The 13432-nt window shown below is 38.9% G+C and overlaps 1 non-coding gene across 1 annotated transcript; it reads right to left on the bottom strand.

Annotated features, from left to right (window-relative positions):
• Positions 1 to 1390: 1390 nt before the first annotated feature.
• On the bottom strand, positions 1391 to 1494 carry LOC111723488. Its single transcript, XR_002772015.1, has one exon. It is a non-coding gene; the product is annotated as a U6 spliceosomal RNA (small nuclear RNA).
• Between the last annotated feature and the right edge of the window lie 11938 nt (positions 1495 to 13432).

The raw sequence follows: 13432 nt of genomic DNA, 5'->3' as shown, positions 1-13432 counted from the left end.
CCTTAGCCACTTGAGCCACAGGCGCCGAGCCAATGCCTGGCTATTTTTTTGTTGCAGTTGTCATTGTTGATTTTAGCTGGCTCAGGCCAAGTTTGAACCTGCCAGCCAACCGTGTATGTGGCTGGCATCCTACCCACTGAGTACCAGCGCCACCTAGCTGTAGGGTTTTTAAATAGATATTCTTTATCAAGTTGAAGAAGTTCCCCTGTATTTATTCCTTGTTTGCTGAGAGTTATTATCATGAATGAGTGTTGGATTTCAGTTTTACTTTTAAATATGACAAATATTAATAGCAATGCTCAAATAGAGGAATAAAAAACTTTGGTGTCCTCAATAAGTTCTGACAGGATAAAGTGTTTCTGAGATCAGAAATTTTAAGAACGACTTGTCATATTTCTGGATGCTATAACAAAATGCCATAAACTGTGTGGCTTGAAAGGCAAACCCTTATTTCTCATAGTTCTGTAGGCTAGTCTTACATCAGGGTGCCAGCAGAGTCAGATTCTTGAAGGGCTCTGATCCAGATTTATAGAAAGACATCCCTTGCTGTGTCCTCACATGGCAGGAAGAGCACTGGAGCCGTCTAGCCTCCTCTTATAAAGGCGCTAATCCCATTCGTGAGGGCTTTACCCTTACCACCTAATTGCCTGGGATTAGAGTTTCAATTTATGAATGGTGTGTGTGTGTGTGTGTGTGTAGTGATGTTGGGACAAAACATTCTGTTCATAATACCACCATGATACTGAGTATTTCGGGGTGTGTGTATAAGTACCATAATTTACTTAGCCTTTCTACCCATCCATTAAAAAATATCTCCCATTTCTCTCTTTTCCTAGCCCTTGGCAACCACCATTCTACTTTCTGTCTCTAAGTTTGAATACACTAAGTACCCCATACAAATGAAATCATGTAGTATTTGTCTTTTTGTGACTGACTTATTTCATTTAGAATAATGTTCTCAAGTTTCGTCCATATTGTAATGTATGTCAGAATTTCCTACCCTTTAAAGCTAAACTGTAGCCCAGTGTGTGTGTGTGTGAATGCACCACATTTTGTTTATCCATTCAACTGATGATGGCCACTTGGGTTGCTTCCATGTCTTAGATGTAGTGAATAATATATGCTATGAACATGTGTATACAAATAGCTCTTTGAGATTCTGTTTTCAATTCTTTTGGATATATGCCGAGAAGTAGAATTGCTGGGTCATACGGTCATTATATTTTTATTTATTTATTTATAGTAAGGCAAATGTGAATTAAAATTTATTGAGAAAGAGAAAGGTTTATAGGGTAAGAAAATTTACAAAGCAGGATATGTTCCTTATAGACAGTGAACGAACCTCCATTGTCACAATAAGGAAAAGGCAAAGAGCCCCCCCCCTTTTTAAAAAAATATGGAACACTTCACGAATTTGCGTGTCATCCCTGCGCAGGGGCCATGCTCATCTCTGTATCGTTCCAATTTTAGTATATGTGCTGCCGAAGCAAGCGCGAGGCCCTATTTTTAATTTTTTGAGGAACCGCCATACTGTTTTCCACAGCAACTGTGCCATTTTACATACCTACCAATTATGCACAAGGTTTGAGGAAGGTGTTTTGAAGACCTGTACCCCAGATAGTAGCCCTTGTCTGGGTTCAAAAGAAGAGCAAGGTGATTGACTGTTGGGGTATCCCTTTTTCTTTGCCTCTTTCTCTCCCTCTTTTGCTCTCTTCCCTAATACTTATCCTATTAATTAATATTTACCCAACACCTGTGATATACCCAGCACTGTGCTAGGCACTGAAGATGCAACTATGAAAAAGACAAGGTGTGGACTTGTGGTCTAGTGAGGGAGACAATCAACCTGACAAGAAGTGACTTAAATGACCACAAATAGTGTTAAATTCACAAAAGAAACAAAAGGGTGCTGTGATAGGAGATAATGATACCATTGAAGTGGCTTTCTGGTGGCCTCGTGCTGGAGGAGCTTCCTGTGCTTAACAGCCAGGAGAAGAGCATTCCAGGCACAGAGTCTTATACTGACGGTATTAATCAGGTTTTAAAGAAGTAAAACCTGGTTAATAGTCCAAAAATTGAAAGCAAGTCACTGTGACTTTCAGTCTTTTTTAAAAATAACATACATAGTCAACCTTTGACAAAAATATATAGTTAATATGAGCAATATTATAAGGTAATTTTTAAAAATACTGATATTCATCTTTGAGAAGTGACAGAAGTGAACCAGCCTATACGTTCTACTGGGAACAGGAGACAAAGAAGAAAGACTTAGGAAAAAAACAAAATAACTCCATTTACATGAGGACCAGTAGGGTTTATATCCTGACAGAGTTAGCTCGTTCTGGGAAAGAACTACATCTTGTTAATTTACATATCTCCAAGGCCTAGCACTGTGCTCCTAAAGAAGATGCTTAGCCCACGTGTGTCTTAAGAGAGAAATAGAAACTAACATTTATTTCGTGACAACAGCCATGCTAAGCCAATTAAATAAAATCAAAAGACAAATACAATACAGGGGGAAAATGCAATAGGTTGATTGTGCTTAACCGAATTTAAAAATTAGCATGTTTGTTAAGAGCCTTTGTTCTGCACTGAGAAAGGAATACTGCTTTGAAGGCAGATTAGAGACAGGCAGGATGTTACAATTGGCCTGGGCGAGCCAGGGCATGAGAGAGAGAACACTGTGAATCTGTAACATCTGGGAAGCTTGGTCCTGATCTGGCTCCCTAAAGCTGACCTCCAGATGTTCCCTCACCATGTGCTTTCTTTCCTTATGGTTTCATAGGGAGGGTTCACATATTAATAGCAAAGACACCTCTCTCCTAATCTACTCAACCTCAAGGAGAGTGACAAAGGCCTGAGTGACTTGTTAACTGGATCATGACTCTCTAGTACATACTGTCTTTCAAAAAACTTTACCAGAACTTGTGCCATATTTACCACTGTAATTTTACCTGTTATGTAACATACCAACCTTAATTTTGAGAAATAAAGGAGCTTGTCTCTGTCCTACATGATTTTTCTCATTTTAACCAAGCTCATTTTTGATGTTTGTTTGTTGAGCAAATATGGGGCACCTACCATGTGCCATGTGGCACCTACTCAGTGTGTCATATGTGCCACTGGTCCAGGGCCAACAGATACAGGGTACAGAACAAGCAAAGTCTGCAACCTCATAGAATTTGTATTCTACATGGGAGTGGGGTAGAACAGATAAAAGACAGATAAATAAATTACATAACATAAATTCAGGTAATGATAAATATTGGGAAGAAAGATAGACCAAGGAAACAGACTCAATTAAGGTGTGCTTAGTGCTGGGACAAGCAAGGTGGGGCAAAGGATGGTGGGCAGAGCTTGTCTCCAGCCAACAACAGCATTGTCATGAGGACTCTGACCCCTATCCATCCTCACTGTCCTGACCCCTATCCATCCTCACTGCTCCCAGACTGATTTTCATTTAATCAGTGTTCAGGCAAAATCAACCTTGTCAGGGCAAGACCTGGAAATCTAATGGTGATGTAGGTGGTATAAATGCCTGGAAATAAAAATGTCTCAAATGTCATCAGTTCCCACCTGTGCTTTCCCATTTGCTGAGCTACTAGCCTAAGTAAAACCGAGAAGCACGGTACTAAAGGGTATAACAATGACATGGTTGGTTTGAAAGAATAGAAGAGTATATTTCTCTAATCCGTTAAGATGTGCCAGAACTGGTCCTCAGGAGATGAGCTCCTCTCCTCCTCTATATTTTCTTATATCAAGTGATGTTTTCTTTTCTTTTTCTGGTGTTAAACACTTTTTTTTCTTATACCGGTGGCACTGAAAAGTTTCTTACTGAAATCGCCAATGACATACTGATACCAAAGCTAATGATTAATTCTCTCTCCTAAACTTACTCTTAATTTATCTCAAAACTTCTTTCCTCTTTTCCCCTCTCCTCCTCTAGGCTCTCTCCTCTATCTGGACTCTATGTAATCTTATCCACAGCCAGGGTTTAATAACCATCTATATGATGATGATTCTGATTTATTATTCAGTCTTGTTTTCTTTCCTGAGAAAACATCTTGCTTATATCCAACTTCTTACTTGATATCACAACTTGTATGTCGAATAGGTATTGGCAAAGGCAAGCTCAGGCATGGCGTGCCATAGAGAGAAAAGGGGCAGCATGAGTTTTCAAAGTGCTTGTGTGTACCAGGGTTTTTTTCTTAAAACTAGTCTTTTTAACCAATAGAAGGAAACAGGGATCAGAGGATCCAAAATAAGTTAATTCACACATTCTCCTACTTGTCTTTGGATTGCTTTCTTTTTTTTCTTTACTTTCAGCTGAATATAAATTACCCCACTTCCTCCTTACTGAAAAGATCCAAGTGAGCTGTGGATGTTCCATTTCTATATCAGAGAGGATTAATGGCAATGGCCACCATCCGGTTGGGAGTAGGTCTTTGAGCTTAAATTGCATGTAAGAATGAAAACTAGTTTCTTAACTTTTCTTGAGTTAAGCCTTCATGATATTTAGTTTGAAAACTTCCTTATAGAGTAGAACCTCTGTAAGTTGACCACCTAAGTGACTGCAACAATCTGTTTAACATACAGAGGTTGCCAACCTAAGGAACTAGGCCTACTGTCCTGATATGTACATATGGTGCATGTCCAGTGTGAAAATAGGTTACCTTAAGGAGGTGGGCACTGTAGGAAGGTGGTTAAGCTTGAAAAACCCTTACAGCAAAACTCAACACATGGTAAGGTTGGTAATTAGGAGATTTAGCTATAAACTCTGGGTAGTATGCTCATCCTGGGCCAGCAGGTGCTCAGTAAAGCCACTGATTAAGCAAGTGTAGTAAATAAAGTGAGAAAAGCATTAGATCTTCAGCTGTGCCCTAGACTGTTTCTAGGTATGGTTTCCCAGAAACATCCCCCATTGTACTGTTTCATGAAGTTCCGGCCAGCTCAGAAAAGCACCCTTATACTTATTTCTCTTCCTTCCCTCCCTCATTTGTCTCTTCCTCACACTTAGTGTCCTCAGATTATACCTCCCAATAAAGTGTTAGTCCTCAAATTTTCTCAGAGTCTGTTTTAGCGAGAACCCAGGCTAAGACCGTGCCCAGAAGAGTGAAACACTAAGTGCTTAAGAAGCGATTTTATAAACTTAGAATAAAAATTTGCTGCAAATATAGAAATGTGAACAGTTGTCCTTTGGTCAAACTGACAATTCTTGGCAATAAAGAACCCTAAAATTGAGATTAAACAATTTTTAAAAACCTTCAGCATTTAAGACGTTGCCTTTTTTTGTTTTTTTTTGAGACAGAGTCTCACTATGCCACCGTCCCAAGTAGCTGGGACTACAGGTGCCCAGCACAACACCTGGCTATTTTTTTGTTACAGTTGTCACTGTTGGTTAGCTGGCCTGGATCGAGTTCGAACCCACCAACTTCGGTGCATGTGGCTGGTGCCGTAACCACTTGCTATGGGTGCTGAGCCAAAGACATTGACATTTTTGGAGACCACTTCCCTTTTTCTAGGATGTTCATTATTTGAACGTGTCTGATGTTTTCTCTTGAGTAGATTCAAGTGCTGCCTACCCGGCCGGATTACTATATAAGAGTTATCGTATCTTTCTTAACCTATTGCATGCAGAGGTACATTATGTCCATACCTGGTTATCACTTGGTCAAAGCTGCTAATCCTTCTTTAAAATGTGTTTGTAGAAGTCTTTGTTTTTCTCATTTGTAATCTCACCCTTATTAACTGCCTCAAATAATATATAGTAGGCTTTATTAGTATTGTCTCATGTGCCAGCTCCCCACAACTACCAACTAAAATGTAGGCATCACAGAGGCAAGGATTATTGCCTGTTTTATTCATAATACAACATATTCCAAGCATGTGGTGTAATGTCTGACACATATCTATTGAATGAATGAATGAATGAATAAACAGATGCTTTAGGTTGGTAGAACGCTGGATAACAAAGAGTTTATGCCCTTTATGACAGAACGTTATTAAACCAATACTAATGTCCATTGTTATAAGATGTGAAAACAGTATGGAAAATAAAGGACCGAGGGAAATCTTAAACAGCCCCCCCCCTCATTTTAGCCAATATATTTAACCAAAACTATCAGTAGCAAAAGTTGACTGATAAGGTTGCTTTGCAAATTCCTCTTGTCACTATCTGGAGGTAAGATAAACAGAAATGAAATGCTTAAAAAGTGGGGAAGAGAATGTAAAAAGGAAAGAATGAATGTTTCATGGATAGATCTAGTTTTTTTTTTTTTTTTTTTTTGTGATACAGAGTCTCACTCGACCACCTCAGGTAGAGTGCTGGGGCATCATCATAGCTTATAGCGACCTCAAACTCTTGAGCTCAAGAGATCCTTTTGCTTCAGTCTCTTGAGTAGTTAAGACTATGCTGTATACCACCACATCCAGCTACTTTTTCTATTTTAGTAGAGACCAGGTGTTGCTCTTGCTCAGGCTGATCTAAAACTCCTGAGCTCAAGCAATCCACTTGCCTCTGCCTCCCAGAGTCCTAGAATTATAGGGGTGAGCCACTGCACCCAGCTAATGCATCTGAATTCTACTCACCAGCTCAGATGGAGGATCATATACAAGGAGGCCTACTTTCCAAGGCTCTGATATGCATGATTTTCTTGTTCTTGTTGTTGAGTTGCATAACAACTCAGTCCTTCAACATTATAGTTCAACTCTGTACTTGCACAAAGCACAAACTTTGTTGCTAGTTCTTTAGTCCAAATTCACTACTTAAATAAAAGATGCACATCATGATCAATGATCAGTCATATCACTTCTTTCAAAGTCTGCCAGTTATTGTTCACTCTGCATCTATTATTTAGTTCATGGAGAGACGGGAAAAAAAGGGCAGTTGTGTTGCTATCTTGTCTCTCAGTGATACATTCACTGGACATTTTACAAAACGGATAATTGAAAGAGGGACCTAACTAACAGATATGAAAGCACAACAAATAATCAAAAGTGATACTTATGGAAGTGAAATTCAAATCAAATATAAATGGAATAATAGAAATAGCAGACAGTGGGAATGTTAACACTGCTATCATTTGAGAGACTGTAGCTCTGGACCAGAGGGCAGAGTAAAAATGAACTGGAAAGTGGTTGCAACAAAAAGGATGAAGATGTTCCAGAAAAAGTAATACTTTCAAAAAACTGCACATTAAAGGAACTCTTGGAGGTATTTCTCAACTTGAATGTGCAAAGGATAAAATATTGGAAGCTAATCCATGCTTGGGACAATTCACTAGTGCACACAAAAGATCCTCACTCCCTGAAGTAAGTTACACAATAAGAAAAGACAGAGTACTCCATGTACTCTGGCTGCATCTTTTATAAAGAAATAAGACCTTTAATTCTTAATTCAATTCTCAATATTTCTAATGCCTTGAATTCCAGCCCAGTACTCTTGCTTGTCTATGATTTCTCCTGTGGTTTCAGTTACCCACAATCAACTGGGGTCTGAAAATATTAAAAAGAAAATTTGAGAAATACACAATTCGTAAGTTTTCAATTGCATGCTGTCCTGAGTAGTGTGATGAAATCTCCCATTGTCCCTCCCACTCAGGAGATGAATCATCTCTCTTTTCAGCATATCCAGGTTGTATACACTCTCCACTGGATAGGGATCTATATTATTTGCTCTTGACCTTCCATCATCCACATGTCATGGCTCAGGATAACCCTAAACAGATGATCCTCCTTCTGACACATCATCAGAAGGTCAAGAGTAGGCTGGACACAGTGGCTCATGCTTGAGCTCAGGAGTTCAGCCTGAGCAAGAGTGTGATTCCATCTCTGCCCCAAATAGAAAAATTAGCCAAGTTTCATGATGGGCTTGTAGTCCCAGCTATGAAAGTGGGTGAGGCGGGAGGATTGCTTGAACCCAGGAGTGTGAGGTTGCCAGGAGCTAGGCTGCTGCCATAGCACTCTACCCTGCATGACAAAGTGAGCCTCAGTCTCAAAGAAAAAAGGTCTAGAGTAGTCTAACGCTGTGTCATAACACCTACATCATTCGTCTTACTTCATCTCATCATGTAGGCATTTTTATCATCTCATATCATCACAATAAAGGTGAATAGAGAACAATAGGATATTTTGTAGATCACATTTACAGAACAGTATGTCATTATGATTGTTCTATTTTATCATTAGTTATTGTTTTTAATATCTTACTGTGCCCATCTATAAATTAAACTTTATCATAGGTATGAATGTGTAGAAATAAAACCAGTATATACAGGATTTGGTAGTATCTGAGTTTCAGGGAAACCTCAGGGTCTTGGAGTACTGGACACTAAATAAGTAATAGCTTTTTTCTCTTTTCCCATTTCTCTGTACATTTACAACCAACAGTAAGAGAGTTGTAATTTTTTGTTTGTCTTTTTAGAGATGAGGGTCTATCTCTCTCTGTCGCTCAGCTAGAGTGCAGTGGTACAATCACACATAGTTCACTGCAGCCTCCAACCCACTGGGCTCAAGCCTCCTGGATAGCTGAGACTCCAGCCACCATACTTGGCTGAGTTGTAATATTTTGATAAAAGTTTTAAAGGCCATAGAATAATAATATTCTTCTTTTGGTTATTAAGATCACTGTGCATGATTTCATCTTGCACTCTCATTTTATATTTCTGGAATGCCTGCATTCCCTGCATTCAGGGCAAAGTGCAAGTTAAATACTTGGACATGAAATATAGAAGGTCCTTACCATAGCTAAGATCTGAAGAAAATGAAGAAGCACTGACTGGAGAAGATAATCTGTAGACATTAGCTTCTCACTTGGATCAACCATAGATCAAAATCTATATCCATATCATAGCTTGTATGTCCAAGTGACTTCTGGATGTTCCGCAGCACTTTGTATGCCACACATCTTAAATTGAACTTCATCCTAACCCTTGTACCTGCCAAAAAGCCCCAAGAACTTGATTCTTTATCCTAGGGTATCAATTAGCATTAGTTTTGATAGTTAGTAACTGCTTAAACAAGGTAAAGATTTATTTTTCTATCAAAATAAAACTCCAGCATTAGGCAACCTAGGGACAGTATGATGCCTCACCAATTATCTGGAATCCAGGCATTTCCTACTTTTTGTTCAATTATCCTTGGCACGAAGTTTCTATCTTGTTAGCTCGTGGTGACAGACTGGCTGCTGGTGCTCTAACCATCACATTCCAGGCAAAAAGAAGAAAAGCAAAGAAAAGATGCTCCCACTTTGCTATTCAATGCACTTTATAGAGTTTTCATGGATGCCCCACCCAAAGATATCTGCTTATATCTTATCGCACAGTCCTATCTGCATTGGAGATAGGGAAATATGGATATGAGCACATTGCTATCTTTTATACTATATAGATCGGTTACATATGAAAATGGGTAGAATGAATAATAGGTAAGCAATTAGTAATCCCTTGTCAAACATCTTGAATGATTCTACTATTCATTTAGTCATAAAGCCAGATACTTCGAGATTATCTGAGACTCTTCTATCTCCTTCATTGCCCATATCCAAAGTTAACTATGCTTTCTAAATATCTTTCATATTTGAAACACCACTTTTTTTCTTTAAAGCTCTATTGCCTCGAGTAGTACCTGATACTGTTTATGTTTACAAATGTTTGTGAAATTCTGATTCATTAGCTGCTTTTCACAATTGGGAAAAATTATCTCTGTGAACTTTATATTGAGCTCTTCAAATAATACTCAAAGATACTCCAATAATGCTATTATTTTGTAAAGAATAATTCCTGGAGTTCTTTAAGTTACAAAGTAATTCCCTATTCTCTAATACTGTGGGATTCAAATTAGTTCAACCATATGGGATGCAGTAATTCCCTATTCTCTAATACTGTGGGATTCAAGTTCAAGTTCAACCATATGGGATGCAGGAAAACACACTCCCTTCTCTACTATTTAATTTTTCTTAATTATAGAACTCTGTCAGTAACTTCTGCCCCTTACACATTCTCTTCCAAGAGACCACTGTGGAATATTCCTCCCCGTGCCCACAGCACATGGACACGCATGTGCCTGCGTGCATATACTCACACACACAGACACAGTGATGGCCTGAAAAATCTTGCTCCTTAGCAAGTCAAAATGTCAAACATCTCAGTGGCAGGTATGAAAAACAGTAAGCCTGTTCCTGCTCAGCCACCTGCTGAATATTCCATATGCCAGGTGCTAATTTTAGGAAAAAGAAGCGAGAATGTATTCTCTTCTCGCTGTGCGGCAAGAGCCTCCTTTCCCTTTCTTCTCAAGCAGCTGCGGCAGAAGCTTACATGAATGCAAAATGCAAGAGGGACTAGAAGCAAGGCATAAATTAGAAGAATTCACCAGATGACTTAAACAAATAAACCTTTTGGGTTAAGCTTATTGTTCTGGAGACAATAAACAGAGTAACTGGTCTGGGATTGATGGAATTCATTGGACTAGAGCAGACCTGACAAATTGGGATAAAATATTTGGCCATTGTACATTGTTCTGGGACAAATGACCAACTTACTTTAAATTCATTTCCAGCAGCTGGTGAGTGGGTGGCCAGGTCTGCATCCTCCCCACTGTAGCCAAGTAACAGTTCTTGACTTTGACAGGTTGCCCCCATTTGATTAGGTATTTTACAAAACAATGCACACCGCAGATCATTTTCAAAACGTTTCTGTTTCTCCAATTCCTGACATTTTGGTATAAATGGAGACCTCTGTAAGCTCTGAACATGCTCAGAAAATGGGTTGTTTTGACAAGCGAGAGAATAGACTATTTGCCAGCAGTCTGCAGGCCAGAGCTTTAATGGTGGTCGTGTTACACATGCTATTTTATCTTTGCCTTTAAAATGTTTCTTCGTAGCTCCAAATATTTCATTGGCTCAAATAATTTATTTTAACACAGCAACATCGGGGTGGGAGCAGACACACAAAGACGACTGTAATTTCTTATTTGTAGTTGAAGCCATAATTTCATTAATTTGGCTTTTCAAACTAAAATTTCATGCAAAGGTGATGTCATTTCAATGCGAATATGATTCTATGTAATAAATTGGATGTGCAGAAATTCAGATATTCAAGAGTTATGAAACAAGGAATCAATTAAATATACAAAGGCTGATGACTCACTTTAGAAGTATTTTAGGCCTCTGGTGCTGCGTGTTAGTAACTGTGCCCCAACTCCCATTTATTCTACTTGCAGAAGCTCTTGTGACCACTTCTCCCTATGTTTGTTTACTGCTCCTTTTAATTTGTCTTTTCTTTTTTTGCAGTTTTTGGCTGGGGCTGGGTTTGAGCCCCCCACCTCTGGCATATGGGGCCGGTGCCCTACTCCTTTGAGCCACAGGCACCACCCTTTTTTTAAACTCAATGCTACTGTGCTGTTTCCTTATCTCCAAACATTTCTATTTGTTGCTTCTGAAAGCTAGACGTTTCCACATTTGCTAGCTAATCAGTTAAGAATTACTCTTTATCCCTTTAGCATTTGTGCTAAGCGTGAATGTGATCCGAGGCATTTAATATTTTAATGTGAGGGCCTGTTTTGGAGAATTATTATTATTTTGTTAGAAATTATGTTTGGAATTTAGTTTTTTCTTCATTCTTGAATCTGAATTTATGATTAAAGACAGGAGGTCTTTCTAATGGCTTGTTTTCCACGACATAAATAATGATTTTACAAAGAACAAATAAAGATTTAAAAGGGAGGCGCCTCCAGCTAACCTGCAATTGATAGTTACAAGTTTGTGAAGGAGAGAAGTCTATCAGCTCTCACTCTCCCACCACACATCTTTCCCGCTTATCACTGAGAGGTTTCGGGCCAGTTATTTAACATCTCTGAGGCCTCAATTCCCTTACTGTGAAATGTGGCTGGTAATAATACCTACCACTAGGATGGTTTTAAGGATTAAAAGAGTTAATATGTATAAAGTACTAATGAACCATGCCTGGTAATGGTTAAAAAAAATTAGCTATTGTTACCTTTTAATTACCTCTATACATTTATATAGATACATTTTCTTATCTTTTGTTTTTTTTTTTCTCCTTCCCAAATTCCCTCTGAGAACAAGTCACTTCAAAAAATGCTGGGAGATTATGATGTATGATCTGAAACCGTGGTCAAAGTTGAATCTTTTTCTTTTTTTAGAGAAAGGGGTCTTGCTCTGTTTGCCAGGCTGGTGCACAGTGGCCCAATTGTAGCTCAGTGCAAGCTTGAACTGCTGGGCTCAAGTGATCCTCCTGTCTCAGCCGCCAGAGTAGACTATGGGCATGCACCATCACACCTGGCTAATTTTTTTTTTAATTATTTTTTTATAGAGACAGGATCTCACTATGTTGCCTATGCTGGTCTCAAACTCCTAGCCTGAAGCAATCTCTGTCTTTGGCCTCCCAAAGGGCCAGAATACAGGTGTAAGCCACTATGCCTGTCCTATAATCCTTTTTTATTTTTATTTTTTGGAGACAGAGTCTCACCATTGCCTAGGCTACAGTGCCATAGCATCAGCCTAGCTCACAGCAACCTCAAACTCCTGGGCCCAAGTAATCCTCTCTCCTGGGCTTCCCAGGGTGCTAGGATTATAGGCGCGAGTCACCTCCTCTGAGGCCTGTAATCTTTCTTATAAACCCAAATTGTTCAAACCCCAAAGGATAAAAGACCATCAAGACTGCCACTTTGTACAACTCCAGCAGGTTCTGTACACCTGTAGTCAGAGTGACTGCTACTCTGAAGTTGTGCAGGAGGCAGTCCACGCAGCCATGTGTGGTAGCTCTGAAGCCCAACGTTCAGTTACTTTGATTTTTTTTCTTACTCTTCATTCTAGTCAATGATGGACTGCATATAGGACAGTGATCCCATAAGATGATAATACAGTATTTTTACTGTGCGGTTTCTGTTTACTACCATTGTGTTACAGTTGCCTACAGCATTCAGTACAGTAACGTACCGTATAGGTTTGTAGCTTAGGGATAATAGGCTATCCCTTACAGCCTAGATGTGTAGTAGACTATACCTTCTAGGTTTGTGTTAAGTATATTCTATGACGTTTGCACAACAAGGAAGCTGCCTAATAAGGCATTTCTCATAATGCATCCCTTCGTGAAGCGATGCATGATTGTACATGAATGTGTAGGCTTATACATTCACTAGAGGACATACACACGTTAAAGCTTTGAACGTTGGTTCCCTTACATTATTCTTTTTTTCTTTAAGGATGTTGACATTCAACTGGGAGTTGTGTGTGTTTGTGCAAATAAAAGTTTATATTCACACCTTTATAAAGTATGCATAGTTATAGAAAAATGTAAGAAATAAACAAAGAACATGTACCAGTATTGAAAATCTTCATAGTTTATAAACAGCAGTGCTTTGTCTTACTTTTATGAGATGATTCCAAGTGGATAAACACAAAGTATTTGAATAG

The sequence above is a fragment of the Otolemur garnettii genome, unplaced genomic scaffold, assembly GCF_000181295.1.
Source record: "Otolemur garnettii isolate 467f Iridium unplaced genomic scaffold, OtoGar3 scaffold00011, whole genome shotgun sequence".
NCBI classification, from domain to species: domain Eukaryota; kingdom Metazoa; phylum Chordata; class Mammalia; order Primates; family Galagidae; genus Otolemur; species Otolemur garnettii.
Note: the sequence above shows the minus strand (reverse complement) of the source record. Positions and strands in the feature narration are given on the sequence as shown.